Source organism: Elephantulus edwardii, unplaced genomic scaffold (assembly GCF_000299155.1).
Source record: "Elephantulus edwardii isolate Elephantulus edwardi_28Jun2011 unplaced genomic scaffold, EleEdw1.0 scaffold00028, whole genome shotgun sequence".
NCBI classification, from domain to species: domain Eukaryota; kingdom Metazoa; phylum Chordata; class Mammalia; order Macroscelidea; family Macroscelididae; genus Elephantulus; species Elephantulus edwardii.
In genome coordinates, this window is record NW_006399778.1 from 4,109,607 (window position 1) to 4,122,742 (window position 13,136).

At 44.6% G+C, this 13,136-nt stretch overlaps 1 pseudogene; it reads right to left on the reverse strand.

Annotated features, from left to right (window-relative positions):
• Window positions 1–12,081: 12,081 nt before the first annotated feature.
• On the reverse strand, window positions 12,082–12,854 carry LOC102863863 (annotated as a pseudogene).
• Between the last annotated feature and the right edge of the window lie 282 nt (window positions 12,855–13,136).

Here is a 13,136-nt window from a genome sequence, read left to right on the forward strand (position 1 = left end):
CTGGCCGAAGCGGGCCCATGGCGGCGGCTCCTCGGCGGCCGGAGGCGCGGACTAACGGGCCGACCCGGGCGAGACGGGGGCGGGCCGGGCCTGAGAGGCTGGGGCGGAGCGGCCTAATAATGTCCCAACGCGGCGCCGGCGTCTGTGCGGGCGGGACTGTAGGGGGCAGCACAGGGGCGGCTGCCGGGCGGGCATCCGGGTCCCCCCAGCACCGGATGAAGCGTGTTGGCACACAGTGCGCCCTCGCTAGGTGCTAAACGAGTCCATAAAGGCATGCCAGGAGTCCTCAGCTGGCCCCTGCTGCCCACAGGCTCTTGTGGTCAGCCTTGGTCAATGCTGGTGCCCAGAGCCTGGCCCTGCGCGCCATGCACAGTGAACCTCGATAAAGCACTTCTAGAATCCCTCCCACCTCCCACAGACCCCTACCTTCCAACCATGTCTGTGCAGTTCCAGGCAGGGGATTGGGAGAAAGATGAGGCTGGGGAGGACCTGGCATGTCTCCAAACATTTTTCTTTTATTTTCTTAATATAGTAGCTTATTCATTTGTCGCTCTTAGAAAATTTCATTTTTGACTGGACTCAGAAGTCGAAGCTCCCAGAGAGGCTACCCTTTGTCCCTTGGCAATCTGTTCCTGGCATTTTCTTTGGCCTCCTTCATTCTTTTGGTCAAAAGCATGCCATGCACTCATTGAGCCTCGTGCTCGTTTTTCTCAGTGTGCTCTTTCTCCAGAGCAGTACCCTTCCATTTGTGCTGCAGGGCACAAAGAGCGACAAGACTCTGAATGCTGGGTGCTTTGGTCCTGGGTTTCTTGCCTTCTTTGTTTAGAAGCTTTCTTACAGTGAACCTGCAGACTTCATCTTCTTTAGAGAGGTTGAAGAGTTTGCAGGTTCTGCTGACTCGTTTGGGCCCCAGGCGACAAGAGCAAAGTAGTATCAGTCAGTCGCTGGATATGCTTCCCTCCTTTCTTTGCAGTAACTCAGGTTGGCATCCACAGTGCTACCCTAGACAGATTTGCTCTTTCTTTCTCCACTTCTCCTTGATCAGGAAGAGGAACGCCTCTTAGTAGCAGGCAAATGTGGCCATGTGTCAAATCTTCCTGCTTCATGGGGAAACCTTGCTTGCCTTTCCACCACTGATTGAGACAACCTGTCCTTCCCCCTTGCTATGTCACATAATAAGCAACAACTTCTTTGACCATTCTATTACTGTGTAGTTTATGTCCTAGTTTGCCCTTCTTGCTCAGGCGAAAGACCTGTCCCTAGGAGGATGAGACAAGAGGAGTGGCCAGTGCCCAAGTACCAAGGTAGCACAGTGTATGGCAATTTTAGAGTTTTTCTGAGAGAGTGGACTCTAGTGTACGGATGCAAGCTATACACATGGATTTTACATAATGGTATGCATAGAAATCAAATAGATTACATCTGTGGAAAGAATCACTGGAGAAGCTCAATATCAGCTGTGAAAACTAGGCCAGGTGCTGATTGTGGAACAGACCACCAACTATTCAAATACAACTTCAAGCTGAAGTTGAAGAAAATGAATCAAATCCATAGGAACCAAAATATGACCTTAAGTCTATCCTATTTGAAATTCAAAACCATCTCAGAAACAGGTTTAAGGTCTTAGACACCAATGAGCGAAGACCAAATGAGCTGCGGGAGGATATCAAGAATATCATCCATGAAGAATGCAAAAGGAGGAGGAAGAAATGGCCAAGATGGATGTCAGTTGAGACACTGAATATGACATGAGAGCACCAAGAAGCCAAACCAAAGGCAAGAAATCAGGAAATTGAGGAGCTGAACAGAAGATTTCAAAGGGCAGCTTGGGAAGACAAAGTATTATAATGAAATGTGCAAAGAGCTGGAGTCAGAAAATAAAAAGGGCCGAACTCGCTCAGCATTTCTTAAGCTGAAGGAATTTAAAAATTCAAGCCATGAGTTGCAATACTTAAGGATGCTTTGAGCAGGATATTAAATGATCCAGGAAGCATTAAAAGAAGATGCAAAGAGTATACAGAGTCACTATGCCAGAAGGAATTGGCTGATACAGAAGAATTCCATGAAATAATGTATGAACAAGAGGCTGTGGTGGTGAAAGAAGTTCAAGCTGAGCTGAAGGAACTGGAAAGAAACAAGGCCCCAGGAGTTGATGGCAAACCAATTGATATATTTAAACAAATAGATGCTGCCCTGAATTCACTCACTAAGTTGTGTCAAGAAATCTGGAAGAAAACCACCAAGTCAACTGACTGGAAGATATCTGTATTTGTTGCCATTCCAAAGAAAAGTGACCGGATAGAGTGCAGAAATTATCAAACAATATCATTACTAGCACATGCAAGCAAGATTTTGCTGAAAATTATCCAAAAATGACTGGAGCAGTACATCAACAGAGAACTACCAGACGTGCAGGCTGGGTTTAGAAGAAAGAGGCCATGGTACTACGAATTTTTTTTTTTGGTACTACGAATTTTATAGCTAAGGTTAGATGGATCTTGTCTGGAAGCAGAGAGTACCAGGAATGTCTATCAGTGTTTCATGGACTATGCAAAAGTGTTTGACTGTGTGGATCACAACAAACTGGCTGACTCTGAGAAAAATGAGAACCCCAGAACACTTGATAGTGCTTATGGAAAACCTGTACTTGGACCAAGAGGCAGTTGTCAGAACAGAGCAAGGAAATACCGCATGTTTCAAAATCAGGAAGGGTGTATGCCAGGGATGTATTCTGTCTCCATACTTTTTCAATCTTTATGCAGAATAGATTATCCAGGACGCTGGGCTCTATGAGGGGAAATATGGCATCAGGATTGGAGGAAGATTCATCAACAACCTGTGTTTTACAGATGACACATCCCTGCTTGCTGAAACTGAGGAAGATCTGAAGTGCTTACTGCAGAAGATCAAGGACTGTAGCCTTCAATATGGATTGAAGCTCAACATGAAGAAAACAAAGATTCTCACCACTGGGCCAATTGGCAGCATAATGATAGATGGTTTAAGAGATTGAGATTGTTAACAGCTTTAGTTTGCTTGGCTTCCACAATCAACACTTTTGGTACCAGCAGTCAGGAAATCAAGAGGTGAATTGCACTGGGAGAGTTGGCTGTCAGGGATCTCTCCAGAGAACTGAAGAACAACAACATCAGTCTGGAGACTAAGGTGTGCCTGATCCAAGCCATAGTCTTTGCAATTGCTTGCTGTGCATCAGTGAGCTGGACAATGACTAGGGATGATAGAGAATTGATGCCTTTAAGCTGTGGTGCTGGAGAAGAGTTTTGAATATACCATGGACTGCCAGGAGAACAAACAGGTTCATCCTAGAGAGGGTGAAGCCAGCCTGCTCCTTGTCATGTTGTATGGAGAAACCAGTCCTTGGAGAGGGACATCATGTGTGGAGGGACGGAGATAAAAAGGGAGACCATCGATGAGATGGATTGATACAGTGACTGGGGTAATGAGGGTAGGTGTGTTGGAGACAGAATTGGCACAGGATAGAGCAGGTTTCAGGATTACTATGAGTCTCAAGTGATTTGATGTCACATAACAACAACAAGCTTTTTGTTAGAGTGTGAGGCTGACAAGAAAGATGAGGAGGCAGAAGTGAAGGTTTAACAAAAGTAGATAGTTCACTAGAAAGTTATGTCCCAAAGGGACAGACTTCCTCCTTGAAAAGGAAATGTGGAGGAGGCTGAGGTAGTGAGGTGATGTTCTCTTTATGGCTTTCTCCTTTGGTGGGCCTTGGGGTTAGCATCTGAGCCAATGAGAAGATGCCATGGACAGTTCAATGTTTGGTAGATGGTTCTTATTCTGGTTCCTGTTCTTTGACATCACTCATTCACCCAAAATAGTCACTGCTTAAGACATGGTTCACAGAACTTTTGCCTCCCTTAGGAAGAACTTGCTCAAGATTCCTCAAACTAAAAGAAATGAAAAAACAAATTGAAGCCTAGAGCTGCAATTCCTAGGGATGCAATACTTAGGGAGCTCTGGTTGCCTAGTGGTAAGAAGCTACATTGCAATCACAAAGGTATGCAGTTCGAATCCGCCAGCTGTTCCGTGGGAGAAGAATGGGCAGTCTCCTTCTGTGCGATTAACTGCCTCTGAAAACCTACTGGAAGATCAGTCATGGGTAGGGTGCAGCTCAACAGTACTCAATAGCATGAGGGCAAAATCTTGGATTTGCACAGGGAAATTATCCAGGAGACATCAAGCATCAAAAGAAGATGAAGGGAATAGACAGAGTCACTATATCAAAAAGAAATGGACGACACTGCAGGAAATACCATATGTTCAAGAGCCAATAGTAATAAAGGAAGAAATAAGGCCCCAGGAACCGATGAGACACCAGTTGACATGTTTCAAATGACAGATACAGCCCTGGAGGTGCAGTCAATGCCAGGAGGACAGCTGCTGGCTGACTAACTGGAGGAAATCCATGTTTGTTCCCATTTCCAAGAAAGGTGATCCAATAGGATGTGGAAATTATCAAACAATATAATTACTATCAAATGCAAACAAAATACTGCTGAGGATAATTTAAAACAACCAGAACAGTACATAGAGAACAGAGAACTGCTAGACATTCAAGCTGGATTTTGAAGAGGCCATGGTGCAGGGATTAAGCCATACAGGGCAGGAACTTCCTGGATTGAAAGAATGTACTTGCCTCTGGAAACCCTATGAATTTGGAGAAACGAAGACAGTTCATAGGGTTACACAACAGCAACTCTAAAGGATGTAATCAAAGGAGCTGTGGTGGTCTAGTGGCTAGAAGTTGTGCTGCAATCCAGAAGGCATGCAGTTCAAATCCACCAGATGCTCCACTGAAGAAGGGGCAATCCCCTCCTTTGCCAGTTGGGTCCAATTCAATGGCACACAACAAAAAGGAGGGGAAAATAATGTAATAAGGGGGAAAAGAACACTCTCTACTGGGATGTACAAATCCTTGATTCTCCTACTGATGCTACCTTCCAATATAGATGTGGTTATAGATACAGAGAAGGTTGTCAAATAAGAAAAGAAACATGATGTATAAATAGTTTAGTCAACATATTTTACTGCTTATGTAATGAGAAAACTTCTCAATAAAAGCTATTAGGGCATTCAGCCATGAGTTCCTTTCCCCTTACCTGTTAACTAACCAAAGTATTGAGTAGTTCATTCTGTCACCTGGCATCTTTCTGTGGGAAGGAGAAGTGCAACAGCATGGCACCAGGGATATGATTGCTGATGTCAGATGGATCCTGCTAGAAAGTAAATAATACCAGAAAATGTCCATTTGTACTTTATTGACTTGCAAAGGCATTTGACGATGTGGATCAGAACAAATTATGGTTAACAATGAGAAGAACACTTAATTGTGCTTATGTGAAACCTATACTTAGACTAAGAGGCTGTTGTGTGAGCAGAGCAAGGGAATACTACATGGTTTAAAATTAGGAAAGATGTGTGCCAAGGTTGTATCCTTTCTCCATACCTGTCTAATCCATATGCTGAGCAAATGATTCCAGAAGTTGGACTTTATGAAGAAGAATGTTGCACCACAAACGGAGGAAGCTTCATCAGTAGCCTTCATTATACAGATGATGCAACCTTGCTTGCCAAAACCTAGAACTTGAAGCACTTATTGCAGAAGATCAAAGACTTCAGCCTTCAACATAGCTTGCATCTTAACATAAAAAAAAGCAAAAATACTAGCCACTGGATTGGTAAGTAGCATCACAATAGATGGAGAAAAAAATTGAACCTGTTAACAACTTCGTCTTACTTGGATCCACAATCAATACACTTGTTACTAGTAGTCAGGCGATCAGGAGATGTACTGTACTGGGAAAGTCTCTAGTCAGGGACCTCCCCAAATTATTGAGGAGCAATGATTTGAGGATTAAGGTGTGTCTGACTGAGGCTGTGGTCTTTTTAGTCATTTGCTATGCATATGAGAGCTGGACAATGACTAAGGATGACAGAAAATGAAAGATGCCTTCGAGCTATGGTGCTGGAAAAGAGTACTGAAAATCCCACGGATGCCAAAAGAACAAACAGATGTGTCCTGAAGAAGGTGCAGCCAGAGTGCTCTTTGGAGGCAAAGATGATGAAGCTTCATCTCATATATTTTAGGCATGTTTCTAGGAGAGTTTATTCCTTGGAGATGGACATCATGATTGGAAAGGTCTGCAAAAGAGAGGAAGACCCTCTACTGGGTGGATTGACACAGTGACTGCTGCAATGGGCTTGAGGGTGTCAGAGATTGTGAGGATGGCACGTGATAGGACAGGGTTCAGATCTGTTGTTCAAAAGCTCACTATGAGACATTGCACTCGACTTGATGGCACCCAACAACAACATCATTGGTTCTAATCCTAACATTTTGATTCTCATAAAAAGGATGAAGTTTGCTTTCATTGTCCACTCTGTTGAGTTTCTGGCAGTCAGTGACTGAGATGGAAATGTTTATCTTCATGATAAAGCAGCCTATCATTCCAGTGGTGCTACTAAGAGGAGCAGATCTTGATGTTTCACTTGGAGAAGGGCCCTTAGTTGGGCAGGATTGTGCCTCTTCTGGCAAACACTGCCTGTCTTCCACCATCTAGTGTGCACTCTCACCCTTGATTCTATTTTCTAAATTTTCTTTAATCATCTAGAAGAATCATGATAATGAAAGCCTGGCCCCATTCCGTTCATGGTCAAACTGGAAGTCATCTCTGCAGATTGCTCGGGGGCAGCACCAGCCCTTCTGCATCCTTGAGCCATCATTTCCTCATGGATGAAGGGGTGTCAGGAGATAATTAGCGCTGGAGTTTCAATGAGGAAGAAACTAAGGGCTAGTGATGCTACCAGCCACATTTCCTCCACGGTGCCTGGCGACAGAGCCATTTCCCCCAGGATAGCTCTCTCCCTGCTTCAAAGAGGCCTTGAGAATGGAGCTGGTGGTGTTTGAGGAGTCTGTCAAGTCCTCAGGAACCTTTGGTTCAGGCTGGGGCTCTCTGTCATTATAACAAGGCCCCGAGCAACCCCGGGAGGATGATTCTGTCTGCAGTTTCCCAAGAGAAGGCAGCAGCTGTGGATACCTATGGATATGAATGCTCAGCTCAGAAGCAAGTAGCACCAGCCTGTGGAGATCCTGGTAAACCCCAGAACCTGGTACCGGCTCTGCCTTGGAGGTCCAAAGGGATCTAACAGATACCAAGTACCCACAGTGTGCTTGGGGGATTCACCACACTATCTCAGGTTCTCAAATCATCAAGGTGATGAGGATTGCAGCTGTCATTTTTAAAATTAAGGTCTTGTGTCCTGGCACCCAGGACCATTGCTGTGTACTATAGTCAGAACTGACCCATAGCTGACCCTCCGGCAGGTATTCAGAGGCAGTCAGTCACACGGGAGGAGATTATCCATCCTTCTCCCATGGAGTAGCCGGTGGCCTCGAACTGCATGCCATCAGGACTGCAGTACAACTTCTTGACACGAGGTTACCAGAGCACAAGGACTACCTGAGTTCACATCTCTTACTATTCTACCTTCCAGGAATACCTCACCTGCTGAGTAGTAGTACTTCTACCATCTCGCCTCTCAGTTTTTTTATAAGCAGCCATGACAATGCCATGTGGCTACACATTGTCTGTTGGATGAACACTTGCTAGGAACACAGAGTTGTGGGCTTTCTCCCCAGCTTTTACCCTAACTCCCTCTGAGGGACCCACTGAGGGCCATCTGGTTCTGGCTTCTGAGGGCTTCCAACTGTGCTACTTCTAACTCATTATCACCAATGTTTGGGGACACCCTGCATATGACAGATGCTATTAGAAAACCAAATTCTGTTCTATCAGGAAGAAAGCTAACAGAGCACAAAGCAGGTTGACCAAAACCCCAAACTCTCTGCTACTGAGCTGATTCGAAGCACAGAGACCCTAAGGCATCAAGTAGAATTGCCCTTAGGTTTACAGAGACATAATTCTTCATGGAAGTAGAGCAGCTTTTGGGTTCAAACTGCTGACCTTTTGGTTAACAGCTACTAGGGCTCCTTCAAAGCATGTTAGGAGGGGTAAAATGATGAGCAAAAAAAAAAAATGAGAAGAGTTTCCTATGCCAGATTGCTTTCAGGGTTTGGTTTTGTTTCTTTTTAAATTTTTTACTTTATTATTTGTGCGTGTGTGCCATTGAATCAGATGCAACTGGTACAGGAGGAGATTGCCCCTTCTTCTCCAGCAGAGCATCTAGTAGACTCAAACCGCAGACCTTCAGGATTGCAGCACAGCTTCTTGTCACTAGGCTACCAGAGCTCCCTTGCTTTCAGTTTTTATATTTGCTTTGTGTTAAAGACACAAACTTTCTGTGACACATTGGTGGAGCTTCAGACTTCTGGAGAGCTCTCATAGCCCAGGGGTGGAGCAGAGCGGGGAGGCAAACAAAGCTTGGCTCAGGTTAGCAAACTTCTGGAGAAAGGATCAATCCTGGGGGCCAGTTTGGGGATGTGTCAGCTCTGGCATTGCCTGTGGAGCAGGGCTGGATTTCCCACTGGTAAACTTCCAAAGAGGGCTTGGCTCCAAACCCAGGGACCTTGGGAGATTGGGGCAGTTCTGGCCAGGAACCACTTTGTGAGCTCTCTCTGATACCTCATTTCTTGCCCCCAAGTAGGCAAGAGTGATTTGAAAACTAAAAGGTAAGTGGCCTGTTTACCATGTTCTTGAAATTCTCACAGGTTTGCAGAACATTCATTCATTCATCTTACTGTGTCTAACAAATACTTACTGTGGGTCTGTTATGCTCTGCTGGGCATTGAGGAGTCACCGGTATACTCTTCAGATAGCTCAGTGGATATTATGGACCACTGAGATCAGCACATAGAAGAAGGGATGTCCACAGATGTCCACAGGGTAAGGAATCAGAAACAGCTGCACAGAGGCACTCTAGTTGGGCCTGGAAGCTCAAGAGGTCAATAATCAGTGCCCAGGGACAATGTTCTAGAGAAGGATGTCTGGAAGAACATGCTGGGGGCACGAAACAGCAGATGACAAGGCAGAGCAATGTGAAGTTCAGTGGCGTGTCCATAGACTTGAGAGGATACATAGTGGAACACTGGAGCAGAAGGACCATGGAGGAGTACGAAGGGATAGAAAGGAAGAAAGACAGGCTAGGGTGTGGACCAGCTTGCGAAGTATTTGCTCTTTCTGTTTGAGATAATGTAGAGTCAGGAGAGGAGACAGGCATTTAGCCACTCAGAAGCCCTTCAAGCTGCTGAGGGAGGGTTGTCTCCCATTGTATCTTCTGCCTGGTGGTGGAAGAGTTCTCGTTTCCACAAGAGCCTCACTGCACAGCAGATGTGGTGTGAACACTTCAGGCCCACAGAGCCATCCGCTAGAAGAGGAGCAACTTCCTTGACTGATGTATAAGAGACATGCTGACTCTGGTGCAGCCACATTAAGTTCAGGGTCATTGCCACAAACTCTGGCCTGTCTCTCTGTACAGAAAAAGTTGCAAATTTTTGTGTAGTTTATCTTTTTTTTCTTCTTCAGCTTTTGGTCTCATATCTAAGAATCTCTGTTTATCCCTGAGTGTTTTTCTTTTTTTTAGTTTTAATTCATATTTAGGTCACTGAGCTAGTTCATTTGCACATATGGTATGAAGTATGGATCCAGTTTCATCCATTTACATGTAGAGATGTGGTTGTCCCATAAAATTCTTTTTCCTTATTGAACTTGGATTGTTAATAATTATAGCTTGCTTGGTTATATAAACAACACTCTTGGCACTACAGTCAGGAAATCAAAAGATGAATTGTATTAGAAAAAATTCCTGTCAGGAACATGTCCAGAGTGCTAAAGAACAACAATATCAGTCTAGAGACTAAGATGCAACTGATTCAGGCCATGGTCTTCGCAATCATTACCTGTTATGCATCAGAGATCTGGACAATGACCAAAGAGGACAGAAAAAGAATCGATGCCTTTGAGTTGTGGTGCCAGAGAAGAGTATTGAACATACTATGGACTGCTAAGAGAACTAACAGATCTGTCTTGGGGAGGGTGAAGCCAAGCTCCTTGGCTTTCTCCTTCCATGGAGGCTAGGATTTTGAGGCTCACAGACTTGGGGCATGTTGCCAGGAAGGAACAGTCCTTGAAGAAGGACATCATGCTTGGAAAAGTGGAGGGACAGTACAGGAGAGGAAGACTCCGGATGAAATAGTTTGACACGGTAACTGGGGTAATGAGGGTAGGTGTGTCAGAGACAATGAGATTGGTCTAGGATAGAGCAGGATTCAGAGCTATTGTGCATAAGGTCACTATGGGTCATGGCTGACTTGAAGACACATAACAGCAACAACTACTGAATTGGGCTGAGCACCCTTGCTATAAATGAGTCCACCATACATGTGTGGGTTTATTTCTGGATTCTCATTTTCATTCCATTGGTCCACACGTCCATTCTTAAACAAGTACCAGATTGTTTTGATTTGTGTAGCTTTGTAGAGGCATCCATTATTGGCTTGAGTTCTGATGTCATTATGTTGAATCAGAATTAACTCATAGCTGACCCTCCACAGGGTTCTCAGAGGCTGTAAATCGCATGGGAGAAGACTGCCCGCTTTCCTCCTACGGAGCAGCTGGGCATTCAAAGCCCTTTGCTTTGGGTTGTCAATGCAAATCCTCCCCGCCAGGCCTCCTGAGCTTCCTCGTCCTTGGGTAGATGGTGGTATCTGGAGTGAGGTCTCACATTTGGCCTCGGCCATGATGAGACACATCTGAACTGGCGGTGTGGGGACGTGTCTGTGGGGGTGAAGCCTCTTCCCTCTAGCTCATAGTCCTGGATGTTAACGCTCTGAGGCAGCTGTGTGGATGAGTCTGCACCTATGAGCTAGAGGGAAGGAGGAGCACGAGCTATAAATTTGGGAGTCATCAGACACTAAATGACATTTAAAGCCGTGGAATTCAATGAGATCATGGAAGGAGAGAGAAGAAAAACAGCCTTTGGCTTGCGTGGGCCACAGTGGCGGCTGGGCTTGCAGTGCTGAGTGCCTTTGGCCAGGCTCTCAAGCGTGGGGCTGGGGCTGTGATTAGCCAGAAACGAGATTAATTTTAAGGCTCACAGCAGGCTTGGCTAAGCTCTCATGCTGTCCAGGCAGGGAGAGAGATTTCTTTCCTGAGGTCAGAAAAAGCCTCTGGGAAATGTGCCCAAAAGGATGGGTTAGGTGCCACTTTTTGGTGTAGCGATCCTGGGCTGCCGCTGGACTGCTCACCACCAAAGTCACCTGGGGCCTGTGAGTGGGGACTGATTCTCTGGCCCTACACCCAGTTTCGGTGGGAGGGGGACATTTTTGTAAGTTCCCTGGGTGATTCTGACACGTTTTCCTGCATGAGTCTTTGGGAATGTTGAGCACTGAATTAATAAATTCAGAAGAATTTTTACTTTTTCAAGTCCTCCATCACTCACTGGGGACTGGAAGCTGATACTTTCGGTTGCAAAGAAAGCAGAGCTCTACGCAACCCACAGACAAAAAAAGTACACAACATTTGCGGCCTTCTAAAGGTTAGTGTGATCCACACAGTCAAATGCCTTTGCATCGTCAATGAAACATGGATAGACATTCCTCTAGTAGTCTCTGCTTTCAGCCAAGATCCATCTAAGATTGGCTATGATGTCCCTAGTGCCACAGCTTCTTCTAAACCCAGCCTGCATATATGACAGTTCTCTGTTGATGTGCTGTTCCAGTAGTTTTTGAAATAATCTTCAGCAGGATTTTGCTTGCATGTGATATTAGTGATATTGTTCGATAATTTCCACATTCTGTCAGGTCATCTTTTTTTTTGGAATGGGAATAAATACAGATCTCTTCCAGTCAGTTGGCCAGGCAGTTGTCTTCCAAATTTCTTGGCACAACTTGATGAGTGTGTTCAGGACAGGATCTATTTGTTGAAATATATCAATTGATATACCTAGGGCCTTGTTCTTTGTTGATTCCTTCAGAGCAGCTTCAACTTCCTTCTTCATCACCATTGCTTTTTTTTTTTTAAAAGAAAACGTACTTATATTTAAGTAGATAGATTATCTGAAATTCCAGATTATTCAGTCACTTCATTATTATGTTATGGCAGCCAAATAATCTTTAACTTCAGCTGGAGTAAGTCACCTAAATTCAGCTTCATTGAAGATTCCAACTTGTATGTTATCTTCTGTCATTTGTATGGATGGCATCTTCAAGTTCAAGATCATCATTATATCTTTTATCCAGGAAAGTTTTCCCATTCACGTAGTTCTTTCCCACTGCTCTTGCTCTCCAGGCAAAATAAACTCCAGAAGGATCTGAATGAAATAAGTAAGGTCGCCCTTCATTCCAACCACAAATAAGTAAAGAAACTCCAAATGGACGCACACCACCTGTTTGGATGTAATCTTGCATTACAGAAGCTACCCTCTCAACAAGCTGTGCTGTGGAAATGGGCTCATGGTAAACAAGACAACACAGCTGAGCCAGCTTCCGAGTTCTGTGTACAAGCCCTCTGTCATCTGGGCCCATGCCACTGGACACCAAGCCTATATGCTTGGTGATTGGTTCCATTCTGTGTACACTTCGCTCATCACACAGAATGGATTTCTGTTTCTTTTCAGTTGCAACCAGCTTTTACACCATTTACAGCTTTAATTTCCACTGAAGGGGCTCCTCCAGCTACAGCAGCCAAAGCATATTCAATCTGGACAACTTTACCAGATGGGTCATAATGAAGCACTCATTTTATTGTCTTCTGAATGTTGTCTATAGTTTCACCACCTATCTATTCACTTTTGGAAAGATGCTTGAGTCTGTGTGCTCATCTGAATGTTGTCAGCGAAAAGTTTTACCCACATTCTACCATCTTCACTTGGAGAGTAAAGCACAATGGGACACATGTGCACTGCATCCCGTGTCTCATCGTTTTCCCTCCGCCATTGCCTTTTGATCATGTGTTGTTTCATGAAATTTTCTGTGTCAGTTACTTCTTTTTGGTACAGTGACTCTGTTTTGAATTTGTGTTCGAGTTTTGTAAATAAACTAGTGTATGTACCATCAAATTGTACTGTCTCGCACAGGAGAATATTGTCCTCCTTCTCCAGCAGAACATTTGGTGAATTTGAACTGTATACCTCTGGGATTGCAG